We start from the raw sequence: 14,962 nt of genomic DNA, 5'->3' as shown, positions 1-14,962 counted from the left end.
ATCTCTCTCTCCTTCCCTCCCTCTTCCCGAGGTCTAACATCTCTCTCCTCTCCTTTCTGCGGTCTGGCATCTCTCCTTCCTGTAGTCTGGCATCTCTCTCCTCCCCTCCCTTCCATTCCATGGTCTGGCATCTCTCCTTCCCATTCTAGTGGTCTGACATCTCTCTTTCCTCCTTCCATCATCTTTCTCCGAAATCTCTCCCTTCTTTGAGTCATCTCCTTCCCAGTGTAACATTTCTCCCTTCCTCCTCTCCACCACTAGATGTCCAACAATACTCCCTCTTCCCCCTCTATACCATCACTCTTTCACTCTCAATCCACTCACCTATGTCCAAGAATTTTCTTTTTATCCCAGGACAAGCAGGCAGCATATTCTCACGTATGGGTGACGTCGCCGACGGAGACCCGGTACGGATCACATTTAAAGTGCATCGCCACTTTAAGACTTTAGAAAGTTCGTGATAGTCTGAACTGCGCATGCATGAGTGCATTCCCGCCCGAGGTATGGCGCGCGATCCCTTAGTTTTCTAGTTTCTGTGGAGTTAGTAAGACGCGCTTCAGCTTCTGTTGAAGTTTCTTTTTCTTCGCTTGCCTTCCCGCTCTTGTGGTTTGTGACTTTTTTGTCATACTTTTTTCTTTTTATATAGTACTTTCTGACAGTCTATTTTATTTTATTTTATTTCCCTTCTGAGGGCTACTCTTTTCCCCATAGAGTTCGATTTATCAACGGCTGTCTTCCCGTCCATGTCCTGCTCGTCGACGGGTTTCAAAAAGTAAGGTCGCTGTGCTTGGGCCATTTCTTTAACCGATCCTCACCGCTGGTGCTTGCAGTGTCTGGGACCCGAGCACTGTGCTGATTCTTGCTCCCGCTGCTCGTTCCTTCAGAAGCGCACCCTAAAAATCCGGTTACTTCAGCACAGACTATTCGGCGCCGCAATGGACATGGAGCCCAGTTAATCTCCGACACCGTCCACACCGACCAAGATGACACCGAGAGTGGATCCCCCAACGTTGACTCCAGTGTCACAACTCACAGTGGGTAAGCCAGCTAAGAAGCCTTCCCCTACCTCCTCTGGGCCTCAGGTCAGAGCAGCAGTGAGCCAAGTCCTGCCGACCTCGAGGAAACCCAAAAAAGTTCCGCCCCAATTTCAGTAAGTGCCTCGACATCGGCCTCATTGCCGGAATGTAGAGCTGCACCAAAGGTACCAACAAATAAGCCAGCGGTACCGGTGCAAGCTTTGAAGCAACAGATCCTGGAGTTGCTTAGGGAAGAGTTACGGGAACAGCTACAAATGCTGCTACCGATTCAAGTTTTTCCCATGTCGACATCGACTCCATCGGTGCCAGTCTGGTCTGAGTCTTCGACACCAGTTGCGCCAGCCGTGGAGTCTCCATCGGCGCCGCCAACTCTTGTCTAGGAATCAACACCTCCCAGTCACTGGCACCAGTCTTTCAACTCAGACATCACCTGACTCGACGCCGGTGAGGTCTGGAAAAGTATTGCACCTTGAACCCTCGGTACCAGTTACTCGACACCAACTTCGGACAACACGAGATTCAGATCTTGGAAAAATTCAGATCAAGAACCTTTTCTATCTGACCATGACAGTTCTTCATAGGAGGATTCTCTTCACCAACCTTCTCAAGAACTCTGTTTTAACTGAGAAATCTTTGTTTTCTAAATTCTTGAGAGAAATATCTGAGACCATGTCTATTCCTCTTCAAGCTGACTCTAAATGGTCTAAGGAGTTTCTAGATTTAGAAACTCTAAGGAGTTTCTAGCTTTAGATTATGATCAGCCACCTAAGAAACTCATCAGGCTCCCTATTCATGACATTCTACGGGAGACATTGTACAAAAATTTGGAAACGCCACTTACCTTTCCAGTGGCTCCTCGTAAATTGGACTCTTTGTATAGGGTAGTCCCTATTACAGGTTTTGATAAAGCCCAGCTTCCTCATGAGTCTCTCCTTGTTGAATCTACCTTAAAGAAATCCTTGGGGACTAGTGTGTACGCCTCTGTCCCTCCAGGCAGAGGACAAGACCATGGACCAAGAGGCTCTTCCAAAATGCTATGTTAGTCAACTGGTCTGGTAACTACACGTTTCATTTCTCTCTATATATGAAACATCTGGTCAGGCAAGTTGCTACGTTCCAAAAATACCTCCCAGAATGTAAGCTTCCTGCTTTTCAACTTTTCATGGCTGACCTGCTGCGGCTTCGTAAGTATATGGTTCATTCCATTTATGACACTTTTGAACTCACTTTCCGGGCGGCAGCAATGTCAGTTGTCATGAGACGTCTAGCATGGCATCGAGTCTCTGAACTGGATATTAATCATCAGGACAGGTTGGCCAATGCTCCATGTCTGGGGGACAAACTTTTTGGTGCTTCACTGATACCACTACCCAGAAATTGTCCACGCATGAAACCCGGTGGGACATTCTGGTGAAGCCCAAAAAGAAACCTCTTCATTCTCGTCCTTTCAGACCACAATCTTCCTGTCAGAGAAGATTTGCTGCAAAATCCACAGCTCCTGTTTCACCTGAGTCAAGGAGACAGAGACAGCAATAACCACATCAGCAGCAGCAAAAACAACAGGCTGCTCCTCAGAAGGCTCCTCAGCCTTTTTGACGTATTCCTTCAGAACATAGCCAACGTCACCATTCTACAGACTTTGCCTCAGCCCATCGGAGGCCATCTTCAATTTTGCATAGCTCGCTGGGAGCTCATAACATCAAATCTCTGGGTCCTGAACATCATTTGTCAGGGTTACACTCTCAATTTCCATACCCTACCACCAGACCATCAAGTTTCAAGTTTATTAAAAATTTGATTAACCACTTATTCAAAATTCTAAGCAATGTACAAAAAGTAAAATTATAAATTTCTGGGGGAGACAAAACAAACAAATATGACTAACCCAACAAAACTCATTAAATAAAAGGGAAAAAATGGGGAAAGAAATACAAATCGTTGATAGTAAATTAGACAAATAAGGGAAAAATAACACCAGGAAGGGTAAAAGCGGTAGACTTAAAATAAGTCAGAAAATAAGAATCATTAGAGGCTCCTAATCTATCTTTCTAGCAATCAAATGCATCTTTAAAAAGAAAGCATTTTAACTTGCTCTTAAATCTGTCTAGGATGCATTCTTCCCTTAAATGAATGGGGAGGGAATTCCATGTTTGAGCAGCCTGGGACAGAAAAATGAATTGCCGTCCTGTTAATGTTTTTGAGACAGGGAACAATTAATAAATGTTGGTCGTTTGACCCAAGTAATTTTGCTGGAGTGTAAGGAATCAATAGTCTATGAATGAAGGCGAGAGTTTTATAAAGAAGGGACTTGAGAGTTAGCAAACATATTTTATATGTTATGTGATGGGCAACTGGAAGCCAGTGTACACTCTTCCCTTCCTAATGTTCTTTCCATATATGGTTCTCCTCTGTACTTTAAAACACTGAATTGTAGTTCTGCTCCTTTTTACCTTGTGTATTGATTGGTCTGTAAGTCTATTTGTCTAACCCACTATTTTAAATTTTAAATGGTATGTATAAATATATGCTTATATTTTTATTAATGTTGTATCTCGCTTAGTAAAACTAAATAAGCAATTCATCAAACTAAAATAAAACTTGAAACTTAAGGAGGGGCGATACATGGTCGAATTTCTTGGCTTTTGTAATAAGTTTAATTGAGGCATTTTGGATAATCTGTAGATGTCTTGTTTCCTTTTGGGCTATTCCCTTAAATAGAGCATTACAATAGTCAATTTTTAAGATTACCAGTGAATGAATTAATATGTTAAGTGACTTGGGACATAAGAATTTTGGAACAGAACGAATTTGACGTAATCTGAAGAAAGTTGATTTGACAATGCTACCAATGTGATCATGATAGGTTAATTTTTGCTCAAAAATAACCCCTAAGATCTTAATATTACTAATCAACTGTAATGTGAAACCCTTAATAGTGATTGGAAAATTGAGTTTAAGACCGTCTTTCTAAGGGAAGAGCATAACATTTGATTTGTTAACATTAAGAGCTAATCTGTTAGCATCAAGCCATTGATGAATCTGTTCAAGTTTCATGTTGATTGCTGTTGTTTCAAGAGGGTTATTGGTGTCCAACGGGTGCAAATACATTGAAACCGATGGATTGGCAGAGAGTCATCAAGGGTGCAAGAAAGATATTAAACAAAAGTGGCAAAAGGATGAACCCTTGGGGAATTCCATGGGTTGCTGAGAAACTTTTTGAGGTAGTGTTGTTGAAAGACATAGTTGAGGAACAATTAGTGAAATAAGATCTAAACCAAGAAAGGACCTGATCCATAATGCCAATAGTCTGTAGTCTATCCAAAAGAAGGTTATGGTCAATTGTGTCGAAGGCGGATTAAAGATCAATAGAAATTAAGAGAACAGATTTATGGTGATCCAGGTAATAGAGTATGGAGGTAGACATGCTGATTAACGAGTATTCCGTAGAGTGATGCTGCTTGAAGCCTGTTTGATTCGGGTGTAGGAAGTTGGTTTTTTTTCTATGAATTCTGATATTTGTTTGAATACCACCTTCTCAGTTAGTTTTGCTGGGAAGGGGATGTTTGCAATTGGTCTGTAATTTGATTTATCTTCAGGACTGATTTTATGATCCTTGATGATAGGACAAATGATTGCTTCCTTCCAGACTTTAGGCATGATGCTTTGCTGAAGACTTTCATTAATTAAAGTAAGGATGAATGGACCGAAAACTGCAAAATATCGTTTAAGGATGAAAGGAGGAATTGTTTCAGCTTGAGAATCCTTAATATTAATGCTCTTAATGAAGGATTCAATTTCCCTGAGATTTGGAAGGTTGAATCGTGAGCATTTTGAGGAAAATGGTATTAGCTCGGCTTGATCTTGATCTGAAATTGATCGCTGATTTGAGGTAAGATTTTTCCTGATGTTATTAAATTTATCTGTAAAATAATTTGCTAGTTCCTGGGTAGTGGGCAGGTTACGGTTTATCTGACTTTGCCTTTTGGTTGTAGAATTTATTGATTTTAATATAGAGTAAAGTGCAGAAGAGTTTTTGGCTCTCTCAATTTGGCTTGAGTAATATTTCATTTTTGCCTGATTTATAGAATCTTGAATTTATCTAGATTAGCAGGAGTTTTTTTTCACTTCTCCACCTATGTTCCAAGGATTGAAGCTGTTGTTTGATAAGTGCAAGTTCTGCCGTAAACCAAGGGTTATAAAGTTTTCGTGCTGAGATTGATCTAAGCTGAATCGGGGCTAGTTCATGTAATAGCAATTTTGTGGAGACATTCCATTGAGATAGGTGATCCTCCAAGGAACTAGTCTTTGAGTCTGAAAGCTCTAATTTAAAGGATGAAGTAATCATTTCTAAAGAGAGGTTACTAAAATCTCTAAATTTAATAGCTTTAGATATTGAATGAACCTTAGTATGAGAAATTGTATAGGCTATTGAAATAAGGTAGTGGTCTTACCATGAGACAGGAAAACAGGGACCTAAAGAGTAATTAGCAGATCGACACCGATTGAGGAGATTTGTAAGGCTGCTACTTGGTCCTCGGTTCATACCTTCACTTCTCACTATTGTCTGGATACTTTCTCCAGATGGGATGGACAGTTTGGCCAAACAGTATTACACAATTTATTCTCCTAAGTTGCCAACACTCCCACCGTCCCATTGTGGTTAGCTTGGAGGTCACCAAATAGTGAGACTACTGTTGTTATCCAGGGACAGCAGGCAGCTATTCTCACGTCCCACCCACCTCCCCTGTGTTGGCTTCTCTGCTAGCTATCTGAACTGAGGAGACACGCCCGGTGCATTGGGCGGGAAGGCATTCGTACATGTGCGGTGCGGGCGACTCGAAACTTCTAAAGTTTCTACAAGCAAGTATGCTTGTGAGACGTCCGCATCGGGGCTCCGTCAGATGACGTCACCCACTAATGAGAATAGCTGCCTGCTGTCCCTGGATAACAACTGTTACGGTAAGTAACATTGCTATCTGGGCTTCCTTCTTTACCAAGTAATGGAATATGAAATCGGATATTCTCTGAGCTAGCTAGTTCAGGAACATCTGTCATCAATTAAACCACGAGGGTTTTAGGCGCGAAACTGAAATGTTTTAGACAAAGACAGAAAAAAAGAAAAAGCCCTTACAGTTTTTTCCTTCACTTATCTCTCCTCCATATATATATATATTTCCCTCATGATCTTGCTTCACCCAGCAATTCACATAAATACTGAATATTATTATGACCATTCTTACTATTAATCCCTAGTGTTTTTCTGGCCTTGGCTGCAATCCATTTTCAAATTTTTATATCTTTGCACCTAACTTTTCATAGGCTCTTAATTGGGCAATGGCCCTCTCTAACACAAGTGCATTATTAACTAGATTTACCCAGAATCATATGAAAAGTAGATGTCTTCTAATCTAATCTAATCTAATTTCCATTTTATATACCGGATCATTCAAGCAAGGACTCGAGCCGGTTAACAAAGATTTAAAAGAATATAATATAAAACAATAATGAAGGTAATAGAAAAATTTTCAATAAATTAGATCAGTCCTCAGTTAAGAATATCTGAGAGATAAGTTTTCAGATTTTTCCTAAAAAGTGATAGAGATAATGATGTTCTGATAATCGAGGGAAGATCATTCCAAACTTTTACCAAGGAATAGGATAAGGAATATGAAAATTTACCTAGGGTTTTAATCCCTTTAACAGAAGAGAAGAGCAATTTAAATGTATGTGTATTCCTGGTAGTTTTAAACCGAAGAGAGTTAAATGATAGAGGTAACAAAGGTGAAAAAATTCCATGTAAAATTTTAAAAATTACATTGGCACACTTAAATTGAATTCGCCAGTAAACGGGAAGCCAAAGAAGTAATCTCAACAATGGAGAGGTATGATCATATTTATGTCTTCCAAAAATTAATTTGGCCACAGTGTTCTGAATAAGTTGTAGCCTCTTTAGATTAAATTTGGTTAATCCGATATACAGGAAATTTGCATAATTCAGATGTGCCAAAATAATTGCTTGAACCAAAACCGCAAAATGATTTTGATGAAAAAAATCTCAAACTCTCCTCAACATCTATAAACTAAAATAGCATTTTTTAGATAAATTGTTAATTTGATTATTTAAAGATAAAGAAGAATCTAAAATAAAACCAAGGATTCTAGATGAAAATTCAATTGTTAAGGAGTCTTCTGATTTCAATGCTATAACCTGAGGTAGATTGTGTAGTAAGGGACCAAACCATAGCAGTCTGGGTTTAAAAGCATTCAATTTCATACGGACTAAGGAAGCCCTTTCTTGAAGTCTAGAGACACAAGAGTTAATATCTCCAGTCAAAATTTGAAAGCAATGGATTAATTTCCAGTAATATAAAAATGTCATCAGCATATGTAAAGATAGATTCTAAAGGAGATAAAGTCAAATATTTTAGAGTTGTCATATATAAATTAAATAATATAAGGGATAGGGGAGACCCCTGAGGAACTCCACAGTCTTCATATAGAAAAATCTACAACGTACTTAACAAAAATACTTTGCACACTATCCATTCCAGTACGGCATGCCACACCCTAGTGTCCCCTGCCAGATAGTGCCACCTCGCTCCGCAGCCCAAGAAAAGGTGACCACACCATACTAAGGAGGAAGGAGAGTTGCCCTTTCATGTCTTTACCAAGAGTTCATTAATCTCCTATGACAGACTTATGCACAAGGCCAAACTCTGCCTGTCAGGTCCGCTGGTGACTGGCCCAGCATGAGAGCCTCTCAGAATACTGAGAGCTTTCCTTTCCTGAGACCAAAGGCTGCTCTGGACTCTGATGATCCATCTGACAGAGACTTGGGGGATGAGGGGGGTCAGACTTGATTCCTTTACTGTCCCAAAGTGAGGCTTCTCTGAGGGGAGATGCAGCCTCTCATATGGAGGACTAAGGGACAATATCTGCCATAGACCAGGGAGAGGACCCTTCCATTTGCTGGCTCTTTAAGTTTCTGCATTGCTCAAGATCATTACTGAGTCCCTTCGAGAACTGAAGATAGACCCTCCGCAAACCCAGTTCATCCATCTTGAAGGTTAACATCCATATCAGCAACCCTGAACCAGGCTAATCTTCTTATGGCCACAGACATAGAAGAAGCCCTGGACATTAGCTCGAAGACATCATAAGCCAATCGAACCATTTACTTCCTCAACTGGGTGAGAGTGCTGGCAATGTGCTGAAAAACTTTCATTCAATGAGATGGAAGATATTTCTGAAAAGCAGGCAATTGCTTGATGAGATGCTTCATGTAACAAGAAAAATAGAAGTTGTAATTGATGACTCGATTTGCCAACATGAAGTTTTGGTAAAGCCGTCGGCCAAATCTGTCCATAGTACATCCATCTCGACCCGTTGGGACCTAGGCATGTACTTTGGACAGAGTGGACTTCTTCAAAGTGGACTCCACCACTAAAGATTGGTAGGACAGTTGAGGTTTGTCAAAACCTGGTCTGGAAATAATCTTATAGAGAGAGTCCAATTTCCTTGGAGCAACAGGAACAGAGAGAGGAGATTCCCAGTTTTTATGGAGGGTTTCTCTCAGGATTCCATGTAAAGGAAGTTTGAGAAGCTCCTTAGGAGGTTTGTCATAGTCCAAAGTTTCCAAAAATTCAGCACTATATTTAGAATCTGCCTCCAGTCTGATGGACAGATCCTTTCCCAACTGCCTAATAAAGCGAGTGAAAGAGAGTCTCTCAGTGGGAGAAGTCGCTCTAGGAGGAGTATTTCGTGGAGATTATGTCTCAGGAGAGTCATAAGCCTCCGTAATCAAATGAGAAATGTCCGCATTGGAGTCATACTGCAAGTCAGAATCAATAAGGACAAATGTAGAGCATAGGTTCTTCAGGATATTTACGCTTCTCAGAATGTGGATGTGAAATATGCTTGGATACTACTGGGGACAAAGACCCCTGTGGTACTCCACAAGGGGGAGACCAAACACTTGACATGGAACCTACCTTTAGAACTGTATAATTGTGGTGTTTCAAAAATCCAGAAAACCATTGAATAACATTCCCCATTATACTAAAAGATTCTAGTTTTTGCAACAGCTGTTCGTGATTGACTAAATCAAATGTCACTGAAAGATCCAATTGCATTAGAATGGAAGGAATGTTCTCATCCAACAAAGTCTTCAAATTTGTAATAAGAGCTAACAAACAACCCAAGTTTCAGTATTATAAGTTTTCCTGACTCCAGATTGTTTCTGGTCCAGAAGAGAAAATTTATCCAACTATTCTTGTATTTGAGCAATTACGTAAGATTCAATTATTTAAGCTAGAAGAGGAACACTAGCAACAGATCTATAATTTGAACAAATCTCAGATTTGGTAGGATCTTTTAAAATAGGAGTCAGAACAATAGAGCCAGTTTCTAAAGGACATTTACCAATTGAAAGCATCTGTTTAATTAAACCAAGTAACCAAAATAGAGAATTAGATGGTAAATGATTCCCAACCCTATCCTGAAGCACCACCAGCCAGTCGGATTTTTTGGGATAGCCCTAATAAATATGCATGAGAGAGATTTGCATATAAAGGAGGTGACAAACATGAAAATCTGCACCATGCATATTCATTGGGACTATCCTGAAAACTTGACTAGTTGGTGGTCCTCTAGGACAGGGTTAGGAACCACTGTCCTAGATGGACAAGGATTTAGTTTACATTTACCATTAGCATTTAGACACAGATGCTCAAGTAAAAAATATTGAGTCACAAGAGTAAATATGTTTCATGTTTTATTAACATTTGATATCCCGCTTAAGCATACTACAGATCTAAGCGGTTTACAATAAAATAAAATTAGGTACTTAGAACTTCCCTATCTGTCCAGAATGCTCACAATCTAGCTAAAGTATCTGAGTAAACAATTATTAAAATGGTAAGGGAGGTTCAATTCAAATAATAAAAAAGAAAAAGAGAGGAAAAAAGATAAAAGAAAAATACTTGACAAGGTGTCCAAATATAAATAATAATCATCATATTCATTCAAAGTTGAATTTGATGGAGATTGATCTCTTATCTGCTTTCATTAGCTAAAGGTTAATGATGTAACGTCACCAGGTTTAGAAGTTATATAGAGGGCATAACTTGAGGTTGAGGGGTGGTAGACTTAAGAATAATGTTAGAAAATTCTTCTTTACAGAGAGAGTGGTTGGTGCCTGGAATGTCCTCCCGAGGGGAAGTAGTGGAGAAGAAAATCATGGCAGAGTTCAAAAAAGTGTGGAATGTACACAGAAGATCTTTAATAAAAAAAAAAATAATGGATATATATTGAAGAAGTAAGGCCAGTACTGGGCAGATTTGCATGGTCTGTGTCCCGTATATGGCCATTCAGTTGAGGATGGGCTGGGGAAGGCTTTGACAGCTGGGATGGTTTAGATGGGCTGGAGTTAGTTTTGATGGAGACTCCAGTAGATGGAACCTAAGCACAGTACCGGGCAGAGCTCTAGGTTTCTGGTCCAGAAATATCAAAGAAAAAGGATAATTTAATTTAAATCATGAATTTATAAAGTGCGTACAGTTTGGCAGACTGGATGGACCATTCAGGTCTTTATCTGCCATCATTTACTATGTTACTATGTAAGTTAACATTTTAACCACTCTAAAGCTCCTTTGTCTTATTACTTCTGTTATCTATTATATTGTTAAAATACTTTACTTGAGTTACTTGATGTTTGCTCTATATCTGAACCAGATTTTAGCTCTTGAAAAAATGTTTATACTTGCAGATTTGAGACTATGTGTGCACTACAAAATGAGAATCTTGGAAATAGACAGAAACATTGTGGTAAGATTTCAACAACTTAATTACAAGTGTGTTCTTTTACCATATTTATTGCCAAAACATAAATAATTTTACTTACATATAAGTATGGCAGCATGGCCTTTTTTGGCTGTGTATACTATTTCATCTTCCACCACAGCAAGAATCTTGAAATGAGTGCCATAAAATTGAAATATTTGCTTGGTGTTCTACAGTCCTAACACTGCCAGACTACTGCTGAATGGGAAGGTTGAATCATGTGGATAGGGGTCGGAGATCCTAGAGAAAAGGCTTATGTTTTCAGAATGTCAAAATTTAAATAATACCTGCAATCCTAGTTTATAAAAGTCTTGTAATTGAAACCAGTTAGACAAGCCAAATATTGACAAATCTTCAACTATAAGCATATTTCTGTTACGTCCCCTCACGCGAAACAGATCTTGCAGAATCCACTTTTTTTTTTTTCATCTGTTCCTCCCACTTAGCTGAGAGACAGAGCCCCTTACACAGGGCAATCTTCAGGTGGACCTGTGGAGGCAGCCTGCTATGTGCCACATTCATGCTCAGGGTCTGTTCCCCTGGGAGCTAGTTTACCTTCTGACCTTGTCAGAGGCTTAAATGCAGGCTGTTTGCATCCTGTGAAACAGCCCTCGGGGTATTAGGGTGCAGGCTGCATTTTCCACCCCCAGTTGCATGGTGAGATTCCAAGGGAGCAGAGATTTCAGTCAGGGTACATGCGACTGGCAGCTCAAAGATCCTGAAGATTGGACCGTTTGGTGAAAATTTGAGGCAGAAATTATTTTCCCTTCACTTCAGCTGCAATGAAAAGAGCTGACAGGCATGGCATTTCAGAGACTGAGTACACTTCCATTATATCCTATGGGAAAATCGGGGATGGTCTAAAAACAGCATTTTTTGAAAGTTTCTGGGGGTAGGGTTCAGATCTCCCACCTCTAAAACCCTTATTTCAGCATTTTTTTTTTTTTTTCAAATTGTTTCTATGGGCCGTTTTCGGCATGATTTTCCTGGCGACAGCCATCTTGGATTTTATCGAGTCTTTTTTTTTTTAGTCTTTTTTCTGCCTCAAAACCCCTCAATTTTGCTTAAAATCAATAAGGATGGACTCCTCAGCCCCTAATCCTATTGAATTCATGTGTGGATTGTGCCGGTCTGCTGGCGGAGAAGCATCCATGTACCGCATGCCACGGTGCATGTGAGGAGGGGGCAGGAGCTTCAGGCCTCGCCTTTTCTAGGGCTGGGGAGCTGGCATGGGTCTGGAAAATAGGGGGAAAAAAATCCCATCCAGTGTCCATTTTTGGCGATGGCACAAAACACACAAGCACACTGAGTCTAAGAACACTCTGCGGGCCTCGTCAGGGGTCTGTCAGCAGCCTCTACCAGGTGATTGGCTTTTCCCTGGAATTTTTCCAGCTCATGTGGCGAGCTTATCTTACAGACCCGACGCATATTGCACAGTCAGTGGGCATTGCATGGTTCCAAGCCGATTCTGCCAAAGAAGATGCCAGCTTGGAAGCATGCAATGCTACGGACTCTTATATGGCACACTGATTTTATGCCTCTTTTGTAGCCGGACACTGGTTCCACCCTGGATGATGCTGATACCCTTTGCAGAACGGTTCAGCAGGATACATCAGGAAGCCCTGATTCGGGTGATGACCTCCTATATGCAGGCTCTTTAACTCGATGTCCGTCCACCACTTCATTGCAGACGCCATGAAGGCACTGAAGCTGGAGGGCCAGCCCTCTGAGTCTATGTGCTGTCATGAGGCATTCTAATGCTCTGACATCCTTTTTTCCTACGCATCCTATTCTCATTGCCCTGGTCAAAGAACAGTGGGATACTCCTGAGAGTTCTTTTAGGCTGGCTAAAGCTACATAAGCGATACCCTATGGCACCAGAATTTCAACAGCTGTTTGAGCAGCCCCAAGTGGATTCAGCAGTGGCTCAGGTCTCCAGGCACACGGCCCTCCTTAGTGAAGGTGTGACGCTTACAGATTCCTAGGATTGCAAGGTGGACATGGTCTTTAAGAAGCTTTTTGAAATGGCTTCTTCAGGCATCAAGGCAGCAGCAGCACCTGCTTCATTTGCAGCACATGCTGGTCATATGAAATTACACCAGGTGCCCTCGACGGAGGAGGACACCTGTTTCCAAATGGTACTGGAGAATGTGGCATTTGTAGCGGATGCCTTTTTTTTTTTTTTACCTCATCAGTATTCTGGGCAGGTCTCAGCTTATGCATTGTCAGCTCGCTGGACACTTTGGATCCGACACTAGGCAGGAGATTCAGTCTCTGAGGCGACACTGAGTCCTGGATAGCAAGCCTTGACATACCCCTTCATGTAGATTTTGCCAGAATTCTATGGGCTCCTCCACCTAGAGATATTCCCAGGGATAAAGGCAACGCTGCAACAACTCCAGATACCAACAAGCTTCAGGTTCTGTCCCCAGCCCCTCATCCAAGAAGTCCCAATGACACAGAGGTCCAACCATGCCTCCTCACATTGGAGGTTGGTGGTCAGCCATTTACCAGGAATGGGAATGGCTTTATTCGGATCAAAGGGTACTGGACATAATACGGGAGGGACACAAGATAGACTTCTTTTGTCTCCTCCCAGATTTATTTCTGGATTCTCTGGCCGGAAAGCTGGAGAAAGAGCCAAAGGTCCGAGCTATACTACAGCTTCTTTTGGTCACCCGAGCTGTAGAGCCTGTTCCTAAATGTGAATCAGGCTCCAGCAGATATTCCTTATACTTTATTGTGTCAAAGTAAGGCTCAGAAGACTGGAGGCCCTTGTTGGATCTCAAAGCAGTCATTTCAGTCGTCATATCCTTAACCCTGGGGGAATTTCTGGTATCTCTGGAATTGACAGCAGCTTATCTTCACATTCCTATTTCCAGGACATGTTCTCCAGCAGCATTTCCAGTTCACAGCCCTTCCCTTTGGGCTGGTGACAGCTCCCCTCACCTTCACCAAATTGATGATAGTAGCAGTCATTTCAGTCATCACATCCTTAATCCAGGGGGAATTTCTGGTGTGTCTGGACTTGACAGCAGCTTATCTTCACATTCCTGTTCCCAGGATATGTTCTCCAGTAGCATTTCCAGTTTGAAGCCCTTCCCTTTGGGCTAGTGACAGCTCCCCTCACTTTCACCAAATTGATGGTAGTAGTGGTGGCACGCCTCCATAGAATGGGGGTCCTGGTTCTTCCCTATCTGGACGACTGATTGATCAGAGCGCCATCCCTGCTGGAAAGAGAACTGGCAGAGGAGACATTGCTGTCCCTTCTACAGCATCTGGCTGGATTGTCAATTTCAAGAAGCGCCAGCTAACACCTCAGATGTTGGAACATCTGGGAGTTTGGTTCAACATGGTCTAAGACAGTGTCTTTCTTCCTGAACTCCAGAAACAGATCATAGATCTCTTAGCACTTCCGAACTCCACTGCCTGGTCTTGCTTACAGGTGTTGGGCTTGCTTACAGGTGGCGGCCTCCCTGGAGGTTGTGCCCTGGGCCAGGGTACACATGCAGCCTCTTTGTGGTCCCCTCAGTGTCATCCCCTTCATATGCTGCTTCCCTGGATGGAGCCAGCCTGTGCTTATGTATTCATGGGGAAGCTGTAGTGCCAGACATGCCTCTTTGCATCACAGAGTGGATTACTCTCATGACCAATGCCAGTCTTGCTGGCTGAAGTGCTCATTGCGGGGACTGCTCCATCCAGGGCCAGTGGACTCCCCATCAGAAGAGTTGCTTAATCAACCGTCTGGAGCTTCAAGCCATACAGTTGGCATTGAGAGCTCTACAAGTCACTGGATGGAAAAGCTGCCACAGTGGTGGCGTACGTGAATTGACAGGGAGGCACCTGAAGTTCTCACTTTGAGTTGGGAGACCCAAATGCTTTTCCGTTGTATTAATTGCAGAGGTAACTGCAATTCATTTGTAGCCTTAATTATTATGATAATTATTTTGCAGCATTAATCTCATACCTACAGTATTTAAAAATATCAAACATTGTATTTAAAAGAAAGTATCCTAGTGTTTTTATTCCTACTTTCAAAAAAATTCAACTTTTTTGGTAATATTTTTAGAACAATAATTAATTAT

The sequence above is a fragment of the Geotrypetes seraphini genome, chromosome 4 (genome assembly GCF_902459505.1).
Source record: "Geotrypetes seraphini chromosome 4, aGeoSer1.1, whole genome shotgun sequence".
Taxonomy (NCBI): Eukaryota; Metazoa; Chordata; class Amphibia; order Gymnophiona; family Dermophiidae; genus Geotrypetes; species Geotrypetes seraphini.
Note: the sequence above shows the minus strand (reverse complement) of the source record.